This window comes from Lissotriton vulgaris, chromosome 5 (assembly GCF_964263255.1).
Source record: "Lissotriton vulgaris chromosome 5, aLisVul1.2, whole genome shotgun sequence".
Taxonomy (NCBI): Eukaryota; Metazoa; Chordata; class Amphibia; order Caudata; family Salamandridae; genus Lissotriton; species Lissotriton vulgaris.
The window spans coordinates 338,348,630-338,370,623 of NC_141693.1; positions in this window are offsets into that span (position 1 = coordinate 338,348,630).

Below are 21,994 nucleotides of genomic sequence, written 5' to 3' on the forward strand. Positions count from 1 at the left end.
ATTGTTCTGCATTCTGTCCATCACCTGTTGTTTTTTGCATTTGTCACCCCGAGTGGGGCGGGTATGCTCAGACGTGAGTCCCGTGCTCTCCATGCCACTGGAATCCAGCTATCCAGGCTGATGAGGGCTAAAAGCCCGAAACCGGTCCTTGGATGCTTGTTTCCAGTCCAGGGAGGACCTAGCTTGGCAGTTTGGGCTGGACTGTTCCCATGGGGCACAGGGTCAAGACTGATTTGCATATGGCTGGGTTCAAACTGGAATGGCATGGTGAGCAAACAAATGATGGATTTAGGACCAGATCTCTGTACTGGGGTGAATGTATGACATTGTTTTGCATTCTGTCCATCACCTGTTGTTTTTTGCATTCTGTGTCTTACCAGGTTAGAGCAACCACAGCCCCACCTTATCAGGAGCAGTGTTGCAACCTCAGTCCCGGTGGCTGGGTCCTGGTGAAGAAACAAGTGAGGAAAAGGTGCTTAGAACCTTGTTGCCCTGACCGTTACCAAGTCATTTTGGTGACGACTTCTGCTGTCAGGTGCAGAGGTCTGGATTTATGCTGCTCATATTCATAGAGTTGAGTGTTCCCTGGATGATGTGACAGCACCTCTCCCAGAGGTGCCAGTTGTGACCAGGACAAATTGGGAGCTGGTTAGACAAGCTGTCGGGACAAAGAAGAATCTGAAACAGCACATGTTCGGCCTGAGGAGGTAGGGGGGGGGGGGTCTTGATGATTCGACAACTGAAGTAGAGGCTAGAGAGTCTTGTTCTGTGGTGTTGCCTGAACCAGATTCAGACTCTGATGAAGGGGCTAGTGCTGTAGTAATATAAGTTGGAGCTGAAGACCATTGGCCATTAAGGCAAGAGAGAGGGAGAGCAAGTTTGTCAAGGGAACGTGTGCCACCAACCATTCTAGAGGATACTGAGGATTCTGACCTGAGTGACAATGAAGGTCCAGGGCTCACATTTAGGAGATCCAAATGAGCTAGAGTGCCCTGTCGAAGGTACTCACGCCCTGAATGGACATACTTCGCCGCAAATAAAAGGAAGAGAGAGCTTTGGGACCTGGAGGATCAAAGTGCAATTCCAACTGAACCTCCGTGAATGTTATGAATACTTACCAGTAATCCTCATTACTCTTAGTCCTACTTGTCCTCGACCCAGTCATAACACATGAGGTACATTCCATTGACAGGAAATGCTTTTAGGCTCCACCCATCCTACTGCCAGGGGTTATAACACCATACTGGAATTGGCTATCTTTTCACTATTTTTTATAGTTCAGGAAAACAGAGAGTTTTCAATAACCCTCACCCACCAAGATGTCCCATGGTGATATGCTTCATCATAAGGTTCTTCCTGTCCCACAGCGGGGCTGTCTGCAACCGACGAAGACGTGGGAGCACTTTGCGATATGGATACTATAAAGCAAATAATGATATAAGAGTGGGAGGGTCTACTTTACAGTAAAAAAAATACCTGGCTTAGTAGGAACTAAATATTGATTCAATCCCCTTGCTGGTATTGTTAAAAATGGGGAAAGGAGAGGCACACATCTATGTGTGTGTATCTCACAGTCAACATGTTTCAAGCCATTACCCCAAGGCTTTTCTTCAGGACCATACCATTGATACCTAGTACCACTCATATTAGTGACACCACATAGGTCTTCTTAATAAATATTAAGGGAAACATACATATAATATGATACCCAATTGGTACTTGTTCTTTTTAGAATTGGAAAGATAGCGAGTTTGAATCGGTGCCTGTTATCCACTGTGGCATGCACATAAAAACGACAGAGTGTGTTATCTGTGTTAAGTGTTTTGTACTATCTATTTTGTATTGAAAAACTTCTAAAGGGCAACATGGACACAGTCAGCGATATAGTTAGGATTCATCTAGCACAATAGCTGAAAATGAGAAATATATCACTAGTTTTTCCACATGTGGTGATGAGTTTTCTAGTTATGTCCATTTACCTTTATTTATTGAAATGTATATAATAACTTTTTTGTCCTATCTTTCCGGATCTGAAAAGAACAAATACTGAACTCTTGAGATGTAAGAAACCTAGGATGCACTTTAGGCAGAAAACCAGGATCCAAACGTAAGATCAGTGTTGTCCACAAACTTCAAAAAAGGAAGGGAACATTGCGAAGCAGAAAGCTCACCCAACCTCCGAGCCGAGGTAATGGCCACCAGAAAAGCCAACTTAAAAGAAGAGGACTGGACACGAAGGCAAAGAAGAATGAATAACAGGACAGCACAGTCACGGTGATGTCGAACTGCATTAGATAATTGCAACCCAGCAGATGATCCTGGAAGAACCGAAGGGCCAGCTCCACAGCAGACAGCTCCTTCCAGTTGGAGGATTGGCAGGACTCACGGAGCCTGCACAGTCCACTAACCCAGAGTTGCACCCCAACCTGGTGCACTGGTATCCGTTGTCAACACCACAGGCAGAGTGGGATGTAACCACTTCCCCCATGAAAGATTGGAAGATTCCATCCACCACTGTAGAGCAGTCACAACCTCCAGACATGCTGGAACTGCCACGGAGAAATCCTGAACAGGTAAAGAAACAAAGTGGTAAAGATGCCACAGCAAGGGGCGAAGATGTAACCTGGCCCATGGAAAGAGTGAATACTGAAGCTGCCTTGTGACTCTGTACCTCCAACAACTGAAGTGGAGGTGCAGAAGTCCAAGGCAATAGCCTACCCAACACAGATGCAGCATCCTGGAAGCAGGCAGGAACACCATGCCAAGAATAGAATCGAGGTCCACCCCCTATAAAGGACCTTCGGGTGGCAGGAAGAAGATGGCACTTCGGAAGATTCAGGAGAAAGCTGTGGCTCTCTAGCGTACGAATGGTCAAATCCAGATGCTGAGACCGCCAGGGCAGAAGGGGTCTGCAGAATTCAGTTGTCCATGTAGGGAAACACAGAAACCCCCAGGAGGTGAAGATGAGCCACAAGAGGAACCACCACTTTGATGAAGACCCTGGGAGATGGACGCAGGCCGGAAGGGAGGACACAAAATGACCAATGATGACCCCCTCAGATAAAACCCACAGAAACCATTGGAACCCCAAGGCCACAGGAACATGTATATACGCATTCTGAAGATCCAAGATAGACATCACCCAGCCAGCACGAATCAACAGTGTCACATACTGTAGGGTCTCCATTTTGAAGGGAATCTTCCACACAAACTTGTTCAGAGGAATGAGGTTTATCATGATCCAAAAGCCACCCTTGACCTTGACCTTTGGCACCAGAAAGATGACAAAATATATCCCCTAACGCCACTCCGACCAGGGTGAAGGCACAATCACTTTCTTCACAAACAGTAATTGAACCCTGTCCGACAGGGCTTGATGATGCTGTGAGAAGTTGGCCTGGTATATGCTGTCCACTAATTAAAGTGGGCACCTTGTACCAGTTCAAACAACCCTTATTGAAGATTAGGCTAAAGACAACCTTTATTGAAAGCTATCCTAGTGGTAGCTATAGAGAGCAGCCTTCAGGCTAAGTCTCGAAGGAATGTAAAGCAGCTTGTTTTACCAGTCTATCACCTCCTGAATGACCAAATGAAAGGAGAACCACACCAGGTATATATAAAATATATGCATTTATTTCTAACCGCTCTCTACTAACCTCTTTATGAGATTAGAGAACAAGGCACACAACATTTCAGTACTAGAACGACAGTAAATAGCACAATACACAGCTGGCTCCAGGGGAGACCAAACCATATACTAAGAAAGTGGTATAACAACCACAACTTGACTAGACACAGTGCCTAGAGCACGTAGAATAGCTGGTACCTCAAGGAACGACCCAAGGTAGTGACGCAGGGGACCCACGGGGGACACGTGCAGTGTGAGAACACAGCCGAGAGCTCCGTACAATCCTATGGGAAAGTCATTGTTGGAATTTTAAAGTTTAAGGACACTTAGGAGAGGACTTTGAGCAAACCCTTTCAGACTTAGAAGGTTCTAAGGCCAGCCCCCATGTGAGCACTGGAGTACTCGTATTACCTAACCCAGGGAAGCTGGGTGTATAGGTGTCAAATGGTGTCGGGAATCTTCGTTGTCTTCAATGGCGAGATGCTGCAAAGTGCTGCTGCAGTGAAGAGGAATAGTGTCCGGTGTGATCCAAGCCTGGATCGAAGCTGAGAAGAACTTGAAAGCAGAGGGGACAGAGTCTGGGTCACTTGCAAGTGACCAGGGGCTCGATAGACGAATGCCCACCTATGTCAGGTGCTTCAGGTGAGAAGAGGTGAAGCTTGACTCTGCAGCCACGGGGACCAGGAGATGTCGAGGATGACCAAGGTCTGCAGGCATCTTTCTCACGAAGGATGTCGAGTGCTGGGGGGTCAGTGTCTGGATTGAACACCAACAAGCCTTGGAAACTGCAACCCACATGGTCAGATAAAAGATGGTTCAGTGAGGACCAGCAAGGTCCTGGTGATTCCCTAAGCAATGGAGAGTCAGGGCACGTCGGGAGCAACCAGGTAAGCCCACTGAAAGTTAAAGTTGCCTTCACAGGGACCCACAGGCCAACGGACCAGGGATCGCGAAGGGACCTCAAGAGGAATCACAAAATACCAGCCCACGAAACACTTGTGGAGTGTAGCCCGGTAGTCTTCAGTGGAATCACTGCTCAGGGTCTGGACTATAGGTAGCCCAAAGCACAGCTTCAGGGGTCACCGGAAAGCAGATGCTTCTGCAAATGGACACAGTGCCCAGGGGTTTGGGTTGCACGGTCCCCACGAGGGATATGGGTCTCAGGTTTGCTGAGCACACTAGTCGACCTCGGGACGCTTGGAAACCCACCTCCTGTGTTGCAGAAGTCTTCGGAGTCCTCAGGAGCTTCAGAGTTGCAAAGCGGTCAGATGCGTTTTTGGTGCCTGCTTAGCAGGAGAATAACTCCTTTACTCCAAGGGAGATTCTTCAGTCATCTAGCGCAGTGTAGATCGTCAAAGTACTTGGATTCTGAAGCAGAGTTTCGCCCAGGTAAATCTAAAGTCCTGTAGCCAGGGGTTCCTACTTTATACCCAAGGAAGGGGTGGGACAAACTTTGGGGACCCAACTATGGGAGGGTCAGGACAGAGGGGTGGCTACACCCACATCCTTTGTCCAGTTTCGTGCCAGAGCACGGGCTGATAGCCATTTCAACCAGTTTGAGCTGGACCAAGCGCAGGGCCACCAAATGTGCCCCCAGTGCAGACATCAAAGCACTCTTGGAGTGCACTCACCCAGCCCCAATACACTAAAGCCTGTCTGAGAGGTGTTTACACCTCCCTGTGACAGAAAACCTATTGTCCAGCCTTCCCCTGCCGGAGTTTCATCCAGCAGCAGGAGGGCAGACTCGTGTCTGTGGCTGGCAGCATCCATCTTGTGATGCCAGGGTCGGAAAAGCTGGTACCGGGTGTACCGGTATTGTCATATTTCTTCCTCTAGGAGTGTAGAATCATACCTCCAACACCAGTTACTGATGTGGAGGTATGATTCCAAGGTGTTTGACACCAAACACAACAGTTTTCTGTGCAGCCGTTTTAAAGTTAGCATTTACCACGAGGTTATAATGCACTTAAGAGTATATGGGATGGCTGCATCACAGAACAACCCCGGAGAATAGATTCCGAAGGCTACAGAGGGGCCCTGATCATGCATGGGCACCATCTCACATTAAACCCAGCACCCTGCCTTCAGGGTTGATAAGGCCTGCCATAGGGGTGACTGATAGGTTTATATGTGCAGTGATAAGGTAGATATAGTGAACCTATATCTAAGTACGGGGTGCATGCACCACCTTACACGGGTTGCAGTAGCAGATTTGTGGTGTCACTTTGAGTGGCTTCGCCGGGGTGACATAATACATGCTGCAGCCCCTAGGAGGTCTCTGGGGTACCTAAGCCCGGGGTATATCGTATACCATATACTAGGGACTTATAAGGGTACCCCCGAATCCAATCTGGAGTGTACATAAAGTACATGCAATCAGTTTATAAGAGAAAGCAGCTAGGCTGGGGTCCTGAATAGCAGGATCCCAGCCAGACTAAGTCGAAAACAGTGAAACATCAGCAAAAAGTGTCAGGACATTAAACTAACATTAAACTAACCTTGACCAGTTGAGTCTTCATGTTCTAGGTGGAAATATCTGGAGAGTTCATCTGCATTGGCATGGTTACTCCCAGGTTATTAGTCCAGTGTATAGTCTGTCCCCTGTAGGGAAATGACCACCTTAAAAGTTTGGGGTTTTCACCCTTCAATTGTTTTAGCCATAAGAGAGGCTTATGGTCCTTCTGAACAATGAAGTGATTCCCAAACAAGTATGGCCTCAGCTTCTTTAGAGCCCAAACCACAACAAAGGCCTCCCTCTCAATGGCTGACCAACGTTTCTCTCTGGGGGTCAGCCTTCTGCTAATAAAAGCTACTGGCTGATCTTGACCTTCATCATTCAATTGTGATAACACAGCCCCTACCCCCAACTCAGATGCATCTGTTTGGACAATGGATTATTTGGAGTAGTTAGGACTTTGCAGAATGGGAGCAGTGCACATGGCCTGCTTCAGGACATCAAATGTCTTTCGACAGCTAACTGTCCAATGAACTTTCTTTGGCATTTTCTTGGAAGTTAAGTCATTCAAAGGGGTCACTGTGGATCCATATCCTTTGGCAAACCTCCTATAGTGCCCAGTCAGGCCCAAGAAAGCTCTGACCTGAGTCTGGGTGGTTGGAGCAACCCAGTCCATTATGGTCTGGATTTTGCTCTGCAATGGTTGAACCTGACCTCCACCTACCAGGTGGCCAAGGAATACAACATGACTCTGCCCTATCGGGCACTTGGTGGCCTTGCTAGTGAGGCCTGATTTCTGCAGGGCCTCCAAAACATTTTGCAGGTAGATCAGGTGATCCTCCTAGATGGATCTAAAGACAACAATATCATCTAGATATGCTGCACTATAGGCTTCCGGGCCTGTAAGGACTTTGTTCACCAACCTTTGAAAAGTGGCAAGTGGATTATTCAGACCAAAGGACATCACCGCAAATTGGTAGTGCCCACTAGGGGTTGAAAATACTGTTTTTGGCTTTGCATCCTCAGCTAATCTGAATTGCCAGTAGCCAGCTGTCAGGTCAAATGTTCTCAGAAACTTGGCTGAGGCCAAAGTATCTATAAGCTCGTCTGCCCTAGGAATTGGATGAGCATCCGTCCTAGTGAATGCATTGGGACCCCTGTAGTCAACAAAAAACCTCAAATCTCTCTTACCATTCTGGGTATGAGGTTTAGGTACTAAGACTACTGGACTAGCCCAAGGGCTATCAGAGGATTCAATCACTCCCAAATCCAACATCTTCTGGACGTCAGTCCTGATGCAGTCCCTGACATGGTCAGGTTGCCTGTAAATCTTATTTTTAACAGGCAGACTGTCCCCAGTGTCCACTTCCTGAGTGCATCAGGTAGTCTGACTTGGAGTCAGTGTAAACATATGTCTAAACTGTTGGAGAACTTGTCTGCAATCAGTTTGCTACTAGTCAGTGGGGCTGTCTGCCAAGGCTACACCATCTACTGAACCATCATCAGGGTTCTGTGAGAGCAGCTCAGGGAGTGGATCACTCTCTTCCTCCTGTCCCTCATCAGCAGTCATGAGCAAGCCCATGTCTGCCCTGTCAACATATGGTTTGAGCCTGTTGACATGGAGCACCCTAAGGGGGCTCCTGGGAGTTCCTAGGCCCACCAGATAAGTAACCTCTCCCTTATGATCAATTATAATTTATGATATGAGGGCCAGTTCACTTGTCTTGGAGGGCTGCAAGAGCAACAGGCTCCAACACCCATACTTTCTGTCCGGGCTGCTAACAGTCAACACAGCCTTTTGGTGAACACAGGCCTTTTGCAATTCCTGGCTAGCCTTAAGGTTTTTAGTTGCCTTCTTCATGTACTCAGCCATCCTGGAGCAGAGACCAAGTACATAGTCCACAATATCCTGTTTAGGGGGTTTGAGAGGTAACTCCCATCCCTCCTTCACTAGACACAATGGACCCCTAACTGGATGTCCAAACAGAAGTTCAAATGGGCTGTAACCAACCCCCTTCGGAGGAACCTCTCTGTAGACAAAGAGAAGGTAGGGTAAAAGTATGCCCCATCTGCGCCTAAGCTTTTCTAGGAGACCTTTAATCATGCCCTTTAGGGTTTTGTTAAAGCTTTCAATTAGCCCATTGCATTGTGGGTGATAAGAGGTGGCAAATGTTTAATTTACTCCACACTCCTTCCACATAGCAGTCAAGTAACTAGACATTAAGTTTGCATCTCTGTCTGATACTACCTCCTTAGGGAAGCCCACTCTGGAAAAGATTCCCAGGAGGGCCCTTGTTACCACAGGAGCTGTGGTGGTCCTAATGGGAATTGCTTCTGGATACCTAGTGGCATGGTCCACCACTACCAGTATAAATCTGTGTCCAGATGCAGTTTGAGGATCCATGGGACCAACTATATCAATCCCAACCATCTCAAAGGGAACCCCCAGCACAGGTAGTGGTATCAGGGGGGCCTTTGTTGTACCACCTGCCTTACCACTGGCTTGACAGGTAACACAGGAGCGACAAAAGTCCTTGGTGTCTTCAGACATGTGAGGCCAATGAAAGTGAGGAACAATTCTGTCCCAATTCTTGTTTTGGCCTAGGTGACCTGCTAATGGGATATCATGTGCTATTGTCAATAGAAAGCCTCTAAACGTCAGAAGAATAACCAACCTCCTGGTAGCTCCAGGCCCGAGGTCTCTACTCTCTGAGTAAATTAGTCCATCATCCCAGTAGATCCTATGGGGCCAACTAGCACTCCCAGCAGCCTCAGCAACAGCTTGTTGTCTGAGGGGTTCAAGAGAAGGGCAGCTCAGCTGCTCCTGGCTCAGATCTGCCCTGGAGCGGCCCCCGGATGTATGACGGTACGACACGGGCTATTACCACGCGTACCGTTACAACGTGTGTTTTACAACGCAAGTCGTTACCACGACTTGCGTTGTAGGGTGCGGACTTAGGAATAGTTTAATTTACTATTCCAACACCAGTCCCCGTGGATAGTAGGGAAGGTGTTGGAATAGTAATTAACTATTCCTTGTCCTTGAGCGCCCTCCAGCGCAAGTCGTGGTTACAACTTGCGTTGTAAGAGACACGTTGTAATGGTAGCGCGGGGTAACATCTGCGTCGTAAAGGATGTTCCCCGCGGCCCCCGTGTCCCCAAGACCTCAACCTGATCAGGCTCAAGCTCCTCTGGGACAGTTCATTCTTCAGGGTAAGATCATCTCCCTCAAGAAACTAATCTGGACTGAGTCAGGGGGGAAGACACTGCCTTACCCCTACTGCTCCTTTTCTTGGGAGGCACCTGGTTCATTTTTCCAGGATCCAGGGCCTTTTCAGTGGAAGATATTTATGCCTGTGACCTGGTCATAGCGAACACATCTGCTGGGATGCCCAACATTTCTGCATGAGCCCTGAGCTTCACTTCAGCCCAAGCTGAAGTTTTCAAATCTTTGCCCAACAAGCATTCAACAGGAAGGTCTGCACTTACCACAACCTTCTTAGGGCCAGTTACCCCTTACCATGTGAAATTAACTGTCAAGGAATGGTCTGTCCTGACATTGCTAGCATTGATCACTTGGTACATCTCACAAAGTATGATTTGCTCAGGAGCCCCAAGATCTTTTGTCACCATTGTGACACTGTCTCCTGTGTCCCTGAATGCCAAGACCTCTTTTCCATTTAAAAAAGGCTGCTGTCTGTATTTGCCCAGATTACTGGGGCTGACAAATAAGGAGCCCATATCCATGCCTCTATCACAGATCAGTACAGCCTGAGTTGGAACTCTGACTAGGCCAGAGTCCATCTCAGATCCCAGGGTTAACCTTACTACACCCTTACTCGGAGTACCACCACTTGGAGCTGAACTAGGGGGAACAGTTGCCTTAGGGGCAGTGATGGTAGAAGTTAAGTCCTTTGACTTGTTAGTCCCCTTTCCTCCAAGACGATAAAACCCCACATCTTTCATCTAATGTTGGAAGCGAAGACTGGGTGAATCACTTCTCCACAATCTTCGCAGATAATAATATGACGCCCAACGAAAATAGGATGTGGCCTGTAGTGCCTTTAGCTATTTCATTGGGAGAGGTGGAGAATGGAATCAAAAATAGTAAGGGCGGTAAGGCCCAGGGGCCAGATGGTGTCCCCATAGATGTCTATAGGGCCCAGCCGCAGCTTTGGGGACCAATACTTACTTTGGTACTCAACGCTGCCGTAACCACCATGATCCCACCAACATGGGGTGACTCCATTATAGTCCCTATCTATAAAAAAGGGGATAAAGCCCTGGCAAGTAATTACCGGCCCATCAGCCTGCTCGACTCGTCTGTTAAAATCATCAGCAGAGTTCTGCTTTTCAGACTTGAGGAGTGGGCTGATGAGAATGGAGTTCTTGCAAACTCCCCATACGGATTCAGGAAGGGAAGAGGGACCCTTGACCAATGCCTGAATCTAGAGCTGTTGATAGGCAAGTACACCAGAGCCAAATCCGGTAACATCTATCTCTGCTTTGCTGACCTTAGCAGTGCTTTTGATTTAGTTAATCACTCACTTCTTTGGTCAGTTTTGCTTGACATGGGTGCCCCGAAAGAAATTATCTTTTTTCTCGCCAGACTCTACAGCAAGCTAAAAACATGTGTACGATATGGTGCTAGTGGGGAATGCACTAGAAATTTTAATGTGAAACGGGGAATTAGGCAGGGTTGTGTCCTTGCTCCCCTTTTATTTACCCTTTTTATCAATGGGGTCGAAGCCGCCCTGAAAATTATTAAGGCCGATGCCCCACAGGTTGCAGGGGATAGTGTACCAGTTCTGCTATACGCAGACGACGCGTATAGCAGAACTGGTACACTATCCCCTGCTCCTGTCACGGACACCCGTCGGTCTGCAACGTTTAATGGACAAATTCACTGAATTTATCGGGAGCAGGAGACTGTTGATCAACAAGAATAAAACTCACACGATGATATGTGGAAATAAGGTGGGCAGAAATCACTCCTTCTTTATAGAAGGGGTTAAAGTGCAGAATGTGAATAGTTTTTGTTATCTGGGGGTAACTTTTACCAGTGATGGTAGGTGGGGGCATGAATTAATGAATGTTCGAACTAAGATGAGCAAAAGCTCTTATGGTATTTTTAAATTTGCATCTAAGCTGGGGGACAGACGTATCAAGGACATGCTGAAAATCTACAAAGCACGCAGTGTATCCATCGCCCTTTACGGGGCGGGGCTTTGGGGTTACTGCAAAACCGACTGTCTACAGGTTGAAGAAAAAAATTTCTGAAGAAACTATTGTGCCTCCCTAAGTCCGCTCCAACAGAGCTGATTCACAGAGAGGCGGGGGTTTTTCACCTGACTGAGCTCGCCTCACTTAGGCCCTTATTGCTTTATCGTGCAATTTGGCTTAAGGAAGAGACCGAGTTCAATCAACTTATTATCAGGGATTGCCTTACATTAGACAACTGTATGCTGATACCGTGGCTCAAATATGTTGTAGATTGTTATAAAAGTATCTTTGATATTAATTTGTTGTCAGAAAACTGTCCCCCTAGAGGCCTTGTGAAACAGGAATTTAAAAATATCTTTATGTTACATAAAGCCCAAAAACGTTCAGTAATAACCAATTCCCTCGCTACTGTTAAAATTTACAATAATTATATTTCTGTTGAGGGATTTCAATGTTATCTGAATGTTGTAACTAGGCCAACGCACAGGTTTGTACTAACCAGATTAAGAGTTGGCATTGCTCATGTATTAGTGGCCTTCCCTCATCCTAAAAACACCCCTGTGGGCCCATGCCCATGTGATGGACATTCCAAACAAAGCACAATGCACTTTATGCTTTTTTGTCCCCTATTTCAGAATGTTAGGATCTCCTTTTTAAACCCATTATTTCTTAAGTATGGAGTTTTAAATGTGGAGGATGCTATGTGTTTGTTATATAACTTGGACCACCCCGACGTATGTTTTTATACTGCCAGTTTTATATGTAAATCGATGGCTTTTAGGAAAAGTATGAGTTTTTAATCATGTTTGTATTTTTAATTCTGTTGCCTGCGTGCTATGCTTTTGTGGTCATTTTTATCATGTACCGAATAAAGATTCATGAACTGAACTGAACTGACTTGTTAGTCACTGGTCCAAAGGGTATTCTGTTTACAGATTTGACACCATGGTTTCTTCTTGCCTTTTCCCTTGTTGGATTGTGACTTCCCACCAGTAGATGATTTTTGGGGCCCTTGAAAAGACTTCTGGTCTTTACCCTTTTCCCCACCCTTGTCTGAGGGTTTTGAATCTTGCTTCTTGGAGTCACCACCTTGGTTCCGAACCTTCTGCCTTACCCTGGTTCTGACCCATTTGTCTGCCTTCTGGCCCAATTCTTGGGGAGAGGTCAGATCAGAGTCCACCAGGTACTGATGCAACAACTGATTTTGACAATTATTAAGGATCTGCTCCCTCATAATTGAATTGTACAATCATTTAAAATCGCACACTTTACTGCCAAGGAACCAGCCTTCCAGAGCCTTAGTAGCACAATCTACAAAGTCAACCCAGTCTTATGTCTGTGCCTTTTGGGTATCTCTGAACTTAATTCTGTATTGCTCAGTGGTTAAGCCAACCACACCAATCAGAGCACTCTTCAAGACTTTGTAATTATCAGCATCCTCCCCCTTAACAATAAGGAGCTTGTCTCTACCTTTGCAAAGGAGAGCCACAAGATGGCTGCCCACTGCTCCTGAGGGACCCTCTTTACTTTACAGGCCCTCTCAGGAGCAGTTATCCATTTGTGGATGTCATCCCCACTCTGATAGGGAGGGACAATCTTGTTCAGGTTCCAATGGTCATGGGTATGTTCTCTACCTCTAGGGACACTGTTCCTGTCACCATGGGGCTCTAAATGCAAAAACCACAGGTGATGGACAGAACGCAGAACAATGTCATACATTCTCCCTGGTAAAGAGATCTGGGCCCAAATCCATCGTTTTTTTGCACTCCACACCACCCCAGTTCAGACATGGCCATATGCAAATCAGTCTGACCCTGTGCCTCATGGGAACAGTCCAGCCCGAACTGCCAAGCCATGCCTTCCCTGGACCGGAAACAAGCTTCCCAGGACCGGTTTCTGGCATTCCAGCCGTCTTCAGCCCGGCTTGCTTGAATCCAGTGGTGTGGAATGCATGGGACTCACGTCTGAGCATACCCATCCCACTCGGGGTGACAAATGCAAAAACCACAGGTGATGGACAGAATGCAGAACAATGTCATACATTCTCCCCAGTACAGAGATCTGGGCCCAAATCCATTGTTTTTTTGCACTCCACACCACCCCAGTTCAGACATGGCCATATGCAAATCAGTCTGACCCTGTGCCTCATGGGAACAGTCCAGCCCGAACTGCCAAGCCATGCCTTCCCTGGACCAGAAACAAGCTTCCGAGGACGGTTTCTGGCATTCCAGCCGTCTTCAGCCCAGCTTGCTTGAATCCAGTGGTGTGGAGTGCATGGGACTCACGTCTGAGCATACCCATCCCACTCGGGGTGACAAATGCAAAAACCACAGGTGATGGACAGAATGCAGAACAATGTCATACATTCTCCCCAGTACAGAGATCTGGGCCCAAATCCATCGATTTTTTGCACTTCACAACACCCCAGTTCAGACATGGCCATATGCAAATCAGTCTGACCCTGTGCCTCATGGGAACAGTCCAGCCCGAACTGCCAAGCCATGCCTTCCCTGGACCGGAAACAAGCTTCCCAGGACCGGTTTCTGGCATTCCAGCCGTCTTCAGCCCAGCTTGCTTGAATCCAGTGGTGTGGAATGCATGGGACTCACGTCTGAGCATACCCATCCCACTCGGGGTGACAAATGCAAAAACCACAGGTGATGGACAGAATGCAGAACAATGTCATACATTCTCCCCAGTACAGAGATCTGGGCCCAAATCCATCGATTTTTTGCACTCCACACCACCCCAGTTCAGACATGGCCATATGCAAATCAGTCTGACCCTGTGCCTCATGGGAACAGTCCAGCCCGAACTGATAAGCCATGCCTTCCCTGGACCAGAAACAAGCTTCCGAGGACGGTTTCTGGCATTCCAGCCGTCTTCAGCCCGGCTTGCTTGAATCCAGTGGTGTGGAGTGCATGGGACTCACGTCTGAGCATACCCATCCCACTTGGGGTGACAAATGCAAAAACCGCAGGTGATGTACAGAATGCAGAACAATGTCATACATTCTCCCCAGTACAGAGATCTGGGCCCAAATCCAATGTTTTTTGCACTCCACACCACCCCAGTTCAGACATGGCCATATGCAAATCAGTCTGACCCTGTGCCTCATGGGAACAGTCCAGCCCGAACTGCCAAGCCATGCCTTCCCTGGACCGGAAACAAGCTTCCGAGGACTGGTTTCTGGCATTCCAGCCGTCTTCAGCCCGGCTTGCTTGAATCCAGTGGTGTGGAGTGCATGGGACTCACGTCTGAGCATACCCATCCCACTCGGGGTGACAAATGCAAAAACCACAGGTGATGGACAGAATGCAGAACAATGTCATACATTCTCCCCAGTACAGAGATCTGGGCCCAAATCCATCGATTTTTTGCACTCCACACCACCCCAGTTCAGACATGGCCATATGCAAATCAGTCTGACCCTGTGCCTCATGGGAACAGTCCAGCCCGAACTGCCAAGCCATGCCTTCCCTGGACCGGAAACAAGCTTCCGAGGACCGGTTTCTGGCATTCCAGCCGTCTTCAGCCCAGCTTGCTTGAATCCAGTGGTGTGGAGTGCATGGGACTCACGTCTGAGCATACCCATCCCACTAGGGGTGACAAATGCAAAAACCACAGGTGATGGACAGAATGCAGAACAACGTCATACATTCTCCCCAGTACAGAGATCTGGGCCCAAATCCATCGTTTTTTTTTAACTCCACACCACCCCAGTTCATACATGGCCATATGCAAATCAGTCTGACCCTGAGCCTCATGGGAACAGTCCAGCCCGAACTGCCAAGCCATGCCTTCCCTAGACCGGAAACAAGCTTCCGAGGACCGGTTTCTGGCATTCCAGCCGTCTTCAGCCCGGCTTGCTTGGATCCAGTGGTGTGGAGTGCATGGGACTCACGTCTGAGCATACCCAGCATTCCAGCCGGGCTGAAGACGGCTGGAATGCCAGAAACCAGTCCTCGGAAGCTTGTTTCCGGTCCAGGGAAGACATGGCTTGGCAGTTAGGGCTGGACTGTTCCCATGAGGCACAGGGTCAGACTGATTTGCATATAGCCATGTCTGAACTGGGGTGGCAGAGTGGGCTAAAGAACGGTGATGGATTAAACCCAGATCTTTTGACTGGGTGTGGGTGTTTGATTGATTTAAATGCTCCGTCCATCACCACCCCCTTTTGTACCACCATGCTAGCCCCAATTTTTTAGAAGCTTTCTGAAGCTCCGGGGATTCCCTGTCTAAGGCCAATTGCTCTCTGTTGATTAGCAGCTTAGCTCTCTCAAAGTCAAGCAGTAGGCACTTTCTATCATAAGAGGACTCCCTCCTGTGAGAAGCAGAGGTCCTATCAAAAACAGAGGTTCCTACAGATGCACCAGAGAGATCAGAATCCTGAGAAGGAGATCTGGATCTTCTTGGCACACTGCTAACTCTTCCTTGGTGGAGTGAAGAGAGGAACACTTGGGCCTTCTCCTCCATTCCCAGGAACAATTGGATTGTCCAGGTTAGAATCATCTTGATCCTCCTGGTCAGCTTCAGAGTCTAGTCCTGGATGTTTTAACTTCCTGGCCTTTCCTCTTCTGCTGGCCCACCCACCATGTCTGCCTCATCAGACCCTGGAGTCTTTCTGAGGTCATCTAAAAGGAAAGCCTCTATGAGGCGTGAGTGTTTGGGTTTTTCTGTCTTCACCCTCTAGATGCACACATATTTCTCAATTACTGAAATGAGAGATGATCATACTTAATAAGCAAGGAGCCACTGGCTTTTGCCTAAGAAGCCATACTAGTGTTATTTGGTGTAGGCACCTACCTAACCTAGTGGGAACTACTAAACTCTCTTGAGTTGGAGAAAGGGTGTGCTAGAACCTTGACTTACCCAACTCCAAGTTCAGTAGAACTTACTTTATTCTAGACTTGATTTATATTTACCTAAGTACCTTTACTGGTTTTCAGTTAGTCACTCAATGAGATTATCTGGTAAAACAAAAGCAAGCTTGAATCCCAACCGCTGCACACCAATGTGAGAAGCTGGCCTGGTATATGCTGTCCACTAATTAAAGTGGGCACCTTGTACCAGTCTAAACTACCCTTATTGATGATTAGGTAAAAGACAACCTTTATTGAAACTATTCTAGTGGTAGCTATGGAGAGCAACCTTCAGGCTAAGTGTCGAAGGAATGTAAATCAGATTTTTTTACCAGTCTATAACCTCCTGAATGACCAAAAGAAAGGAGAACCACACCAGGCATATATAAAATATATGTATTTATTTCTAAACACTCTTTACTAACCTCTTTATGAGATTAGAGAACAAGGCACACAATATTACAGTTCTAGAACGACAGTAAATAGCACAATACACAGCGGGCTCCAGGGGGAGACCAAACCATATACTAAGAAAGTGGTATAACAACCACGACTTGACTAGACCCAGTGCCTAGAGCACGTAGAATAGCTGGTACCCCAAGGAACCACCCAAGGTAGTCAATCAATAAATCAATCAGAGTACTTGTAGAGCGTGCTACTTACCCGTGAGGCTCTCAAGGTGCTGAGGGGAGGTAGTAACACAGGGGACCCACGGGGGACGAGTGCAGTGTGAGAACACAGCCGCGAGCTCCGTACAATCCTATGGGAAAGTCACGGTTGGAATTTTAAAGTTTAAGGACACTTAGGAGAGGACTTTGAGCAAACCCTTTCAGACTTAGAAGGTTCTAAGGCCAGCACCCATGTGAGCACTGGAGAACACGTGTTACCTAACCCAGGAAAGCTGGGTGCATAGGTGTCAAATGGTGTCGGGAATCTCCGTTGTTTTCAATGGAGAGATGCTGCAAAGTGCTTCTGCCATGAAGAGGAAAAGTGTCCGGTGTGATCCAAGCCTGGATTGAAGCTGAGAAGAACCTGAAAGCAGAGGGGACAGAGTCTGGGTCACTTGCAAGTGACCAGGGGCTCGATAGACGGTGTGGCCATATATATTAAGCTAACGGCCGCGAATATTAAAAACTCTAACAGCATACCACATCTATGTCTGTCATGAAGGGCATAGAATTATCCATATTGTTGTTTGTAAAGTGGGAATATTTAGGCTTTTTTCTGACATTAACTCGCTCTATTGAAAATACTCAACTGCGCAGTGGAAAACAATTAAACAATAATGATAATTGACCTACTGGTTAAAAAAAACTAAGGTCCTTCACAGTACATTCATCATCCAGGAATGTGAGGACGGTGTAGGCAGAGATGCCAGGGGCCCACATTGAAGCAAGTAGGTGCATAACATCTGCATTTTACAGTGCTATTTATTTCCTTGTGCTTTCCAATCCAGAGTGCAACATATTTGCCAACCTTAATTTGGTACTGCAAACGGTTTTTTAACAAGAAGTGTGCCAATTGGGTGTTCTCACCTGAAGCATGTTTCACAGAATGTATTTTAAAAGTATGAGTGTTTTTCTCATACACGAGCGCATCAGATTTACAACTAATCCCTGATTTATATCATGTTTTATAGCGAGTAGTGCCCCTTTGGCCACCTCTCAGCCAAGTCCCACCAATTGGATAAATATATTTGTAAAAAATATATCTCTAAAAACAATTATTTCCGGTCTCTTTATACTTCCCAGACTCTGGTCTGTTTTTTTTGTGTCTGATGTTAGTGCTTAGAAGCAGGCACTCTAGGTCGTGCATTGTGCATGCTGCTCAGTCTTTCCACCAGGGAGGTCGAATGCTTCTTTCCCACTAAGCATGCCCCATTGCCACCTCTTTGCTTTAAAGCAGATGTCAAATCTTCTTAAAGTTTTTCATTGCTCAAATGGGGTTCCTATTGATTTATTAAAAGCCAAAACTAACCTGTGGGCCCCCATTCTGGTGAGGACTTTCAACTGTGCAGCCGAAGGCAATATTCCCCCCTCCTGGGGCCAATCGGTCATCATCCCCTTATTTAAAAAAGGTAGCAAATCCGAGGCCTCCAATTATCGACCGATTTCTTTATTGGACGCCTCAGTAAAGGTCATGAGCAGAATTCTGCTCAAAAGACTAGAAACTTGGGCTGAAGATATGAACATTTTAACTAAGGTGCAATATGGTTTTAGGAAAGGCATGGGTACACTTGAGCAATGTGTAAATTTGGATCTTTTAATTAATAAATACACAGTAGCTAAAAAGGGCAACCTTTTCTTATGTTTTGCTGACTTGAGCAGCGCATTTGATTTAGTTGATCACTGTATTCTTTGGCAGGTCTTATTGGAGTTAGGGGCACCGAAAGAAATAGTTCATTTTTTGGCAAGGCTCTACGAGAAACTTTCTTGTAAAGTCCGATACGGTACCCTAGGCGAATGTAAACCGTTTCTTAAAGTTTCAAGGGGCATCTGCCAGGGATGCGTGTTAGCCCCTCTTTTATTTTCTCTTTTTATCAACTGTATTGACCGCACTTTGGCCGCTATACCAGCAGACGCTCCGCTGATTGGAGGCAAACCTGTCACAATCCTACTATATGCGGATGACGCTGTCCTTTTATCCCGCACTCAGATAGGTTTACAGCTTCTCATTGACAGCTTCATGCTGTTCATTCAAAATAGGAGACTCTGCGTGAATAAATCCAAGACGTATGTAATGTTATGTGGCCAGTCAGCTAATAAATTGAAGTCCAGTTTTTATCTAGATAGTGATAAAATGTTACAAGTTAAATCATTCTGTTACTTGGGAATCACCTATGCCAATGACGGGTCTTGGAAACCTGAACTTGACAATATCAGGATGAAAATGTTGCGAACCACCAGCAGCGTATTTCGATTTCCTTCCAAGCTCGGATCGAGAAGCATCCGAGATATGATTAACATATACAACATACGCTGTGTTCCCTCTGCTCTGTATGGGGCGGGTGTGTGGGGTCACATAGATGGCACTTCCTTACAAAAAGATGAAAATAAGTTTTTAAAAAGAGTGTTATGTGTCACCCATTCTGCTTCCGTTCAAATAATCCATGATGAGGTCGGGATCGAGTTTATTTCTGACTTAGCAGCCGTTCGTCCACTCTTATTGTGGCGCTCTATTTGGGCTAAGTCAGAGACTCGATTCACTCAAGAAATTATTCTTGACTGTATAGGATTGGACTTCTCATCCCGTATTTTGTGGTTTAAATACATTCACTTCTGGTATAAAACTTTATTTGATATTGACGTTCTTCTTGACCCCGAATTGGCAGTTGAAATCCCCAAAAAAGAAATCAAAGAAACTTTTCTAAAGTATAAAAAGAAAGCGCGAGATGAGGTTTATGGCAAGTTGGCCACTGTGAAGTTCTATAAGGAACTAAATCTACCATCTGGGTTCCAAGCCTACCTTCAGAAAGTTTCCCGTCCCTCTCATCAATTTGTCCTAACCCGTGTTAGGCTGGGTATTGTACATCATCTGGTTGCGTTCCCAGTACAGAAACTTAAATCTGAAACTCCTTGCCCTTGTGACAACATTTCACGCCAGAGTTGCTGTCATTTTCTACTTTTCTGCAAATTTTATCACTTTTTAAGAATAAGGTACCTAAAACCCATTTTTATTAAATATAACATACGGTCTTTTAAGAATGCCTTAGCGCTTCTATCATCCCTTGAGAATGTGGACATTTGTCTTTTTGTTGCCACTTTTATCTTGAAATGTACAGCTGCCAGGAAATGTATTGTATTGCCATAATTTCATATACCCTTGTCTGTACTTATCTGTCCTTAACAGCACTTTGCAACTAAAGACGTAACATGCCTTTTTACTCTGGGTCTGATTCAAAATGTATAGCTGCCAGGAAGAGCACTTTATGCGATAATTACTTCAAATTCCTGTCTGTACAAGTATCCTCCCATGCTTTTTAGACTTTTAAACGTTCTTATTATTATAAAATGTTGATTTTTGTCATTGTAGATACTTTATTCGAATTGTACAGCAGCCAGGAAGTGTCTAGTGCTGCTATAATTCTACACTTTCCTGTCTGTACTTATTGTTCTTTAATTTTCTTTACCTTTACTTAGCAATTCACAATGTTCTATCTTTTGGCTTGGTGTTTACTTTAAAATGTACAGCTCCCAGGATAAGCACTATATGTGATAACTATTTTTATTCCTGTCTGTACATGTATGATCTTCTCACCTTTTAGTTTTTTACCATATCCTCAATCATGTATTGATGCCCAGTGCCTGTCTATATATGTCATCTCCCTTAGGAAATATTCCGGAGTTCACTTGAATAACCTTGTTTCTTAAAAATTGATTTTAAATGTAATGAATTGTTTATCAGTTTATGCTTGTATGATTTGTACTTTCAAATCGAATAAAAGCTTATGACTTGACTTGGTTTAATGAATATGTTTCACTTGTCCTAATTGCATGCTTTTGCTTATGGGAAAGTGTCACTCATAGTTGCCGAAATATCACTCATAATTTCGCTGAAATTATGAAAATGTCACACACAGCAATCTGAAACCTTGGCAGATATGTGGGAGGTATAGGGAAACATGGGTAATGTAGTTTTTTGTTTACTTTATTTAGATTGGCTGCTGAAATGTTGGTATTAAAGACAGTAGAAACACAATCCTTGGCTCCGTGTCCTTAAAAGAATTAAAAAATCATTTCGTAATGGCTAAACAGAGAAGTTCGAAAATGTAAAAACTATTAATGGAAACGTTCGCGCTATATAAATTCACATTAAATAAATAAAAAAATGACTGGTGGTGGGAGTAATAATAAAGATAATTTCACTTTACAATCTGACCAGGGTCATGCGACGTTATTTTTAAATTAAATTGTAGAGTGGATGCCATGTAATTTCACTTTGAAGTGACTTTTGACATAGTTGACTTTGTTGCTAGTTGACTTTGTTGCCAGTTGACTTTGTTGCCAATGTCTTTTCTCATTGCACTATGTAAAATGGTCTCACGCCCGTTACTTCCTCTTCCCCCTCTAAATCTAAGTGAAGAACGCCGGGTTGGCCAACAAAGTACGGAGCGCGTAAAACACTTTCGAGAACTACTTTCTACTCCCACCACGTCTGTGTATTGTTTTGTAGAACTAGAAGCGTGTCTCAAATTCCTCGTGCCGCTTTTTAAGCCCCAGAGCTAACATGACTCAGGAGTTGATGATTCCTTTAGTCCTTCGTTGTTGTTCAATAACCTACTGTAGTAAGGCGGAGGCCATCTTGAAATGGTAGAGTTTAAGAAAGATCAGAACCAAATAAATACAGAAGTTATGCTGTGAAGTAGATTGTCCCTGTTTCAATCATTCAGACCACTTGCGGCTTTGAACGGATGGGGATTGGCCGATTTCGAAGAACTGCACGTTGTTTCCTCCACAGCCCCTGCAGATTACTCAAACTGTTGGGAGACAGACGCGTAGCTTCTAAGCTGCACGGAGAGCACGTTCAAGAAAGACCTTTTGTTTAAAACGACAAACCATGTAGATACAGGCAGCTCACCCCTTTCGTACTTTAAAAAAATCTATAGCGCTTTACCCTGACCTATCGATGACCACCAGTGAGGTCCAGAGTTTGTCGTCTCAGGCCATGCTTGCGATTCAGAGTCGCAGTCTCCGAAAGCCACATTGATTATCTTAGCAGGCCGTCATTTCCATCAACCAGATGGCAGCGCTGCAGTACTGGGAACTGCGTGATGTTCCACAGCAGCCTTTGCAGCACACTTATTTAGTCTTGTAACCTCAACACTAA